This window comes from Tiliqua scincoides, chromosome 3, assembly GCF_035046505.1.
Source record: "Tiliqua scincoides isolate rTilSci1 chromosome 3, rTilSci1.hap2, whole genome shotgun sequence".
NCBI lineage: Eukaryota > Metazoa > Chordata > Lepidosauria > Squamata > Scincidae > Tiliqua > Tiliqua scincoides.
This window is the reverse complement of record NC_089823.1, coordinates 77,174,736-77,175,747: the sequence shown is the minus strand read 5'-3', so window position 1 is coordinate 77,175,747 and position 1,012 is coordinate 77,174,736. Positions and strand designations below refer to the sequence as shown.

At 48.3% G+C, this 1,012-nt stretch overlaps 1 pseudogene; it reads left to right on the top strand.

Annotated features, from left to right (window-relative positions):
• Positions 1-323: 323 nt before the first annotated feature.
• Positions 324-441, top strand: LOC136647146 (5S ribosomal RNA; annotated as a pseudogene).
• The last annotated feature ends 571 nt before the right edge of the window (positions 442-1,012 follow it).

Genomic DNA, 1,012 nt, shown 5'->3' with positions numbered 1-1,012 from the left:
GAGTCCCTGAATGCCCTTGGCCCCTTGAGGCAACGATACCGTTCACATTTCTCTGCTTGGGATATCCTACTTGTCATGAGTGGTGAATATTTTGTTACTGTCCCTTCTCAGGAACATACAGGAAGGCCTACATATGTGCCCCAAACAAGCACGTTGAAGTCCTTGTGGATTTAGGAGGAATTGGTATTTGGGAGAGGACAGGAGAGATGCCAAAAGGTTTAAATCACAACATACGGTTAATTTCGGAATTGTTCACAATAATAGGAGAATGAATCAAATGAATGTGATGCAAGAGGCAGAACAACAGCTAAATGAGAGGTAAAATCAACGAGCAACAACCCTGCAAATGCCCAATCTCGTCTGATCTTGGAAGCTAAGCAGAGTCAGGCCTGGTTAGTACTTGGATGGGAGACCGCCTGGGAATACCGGGTGCTGTAGGCTTATACCATAGTCTTTCGAGACTGAAGGTTGCCAACCAATGCTAACAATCCCGGCTAGAATGAGGTTGTAGCCAAGATGTGGAGCGCAGGTATGGAGAGCTGGCTGGAAGCAATGTTCTGAGGTTTTGGAAGGCTTCAGGAAGCATTGCGAGACTTCAGGAAGTGTTGTTTGAGAGTTTAGGTGGGGCAAGGTGGTGCTCATAGGGGAGAGGAGAGCTGGGGGGGTAAAAGGATTGAGGGGAGACAGTGAGGGGGCAGCAGAAGGGGAGGAGGAATGAGCAAAACAGAGAGGCAAGATTGGGAGAGAGAAGAGGAGCCACTGAGAGTTTTGAGGCGAGAAACTAAGCAAATGCCCTTTCAGGCATTGCCAGGCTTTCTGAAGGATACCTTCTCTCCAGGACAGGGACAGCCAGCAGTAAAAGTATCCTCCAGGGCCTCCTGCTTGATTATTAAATATTCCCATTGGACACCTATTGAGAGAGGCAGGCCAGGCATCAGGAGTGGTTCCATAGAAGAGCAGGAGGAAGTGGCAAGATTGCCTTGAAACACTATACTATATTGCAGGGGTGTCC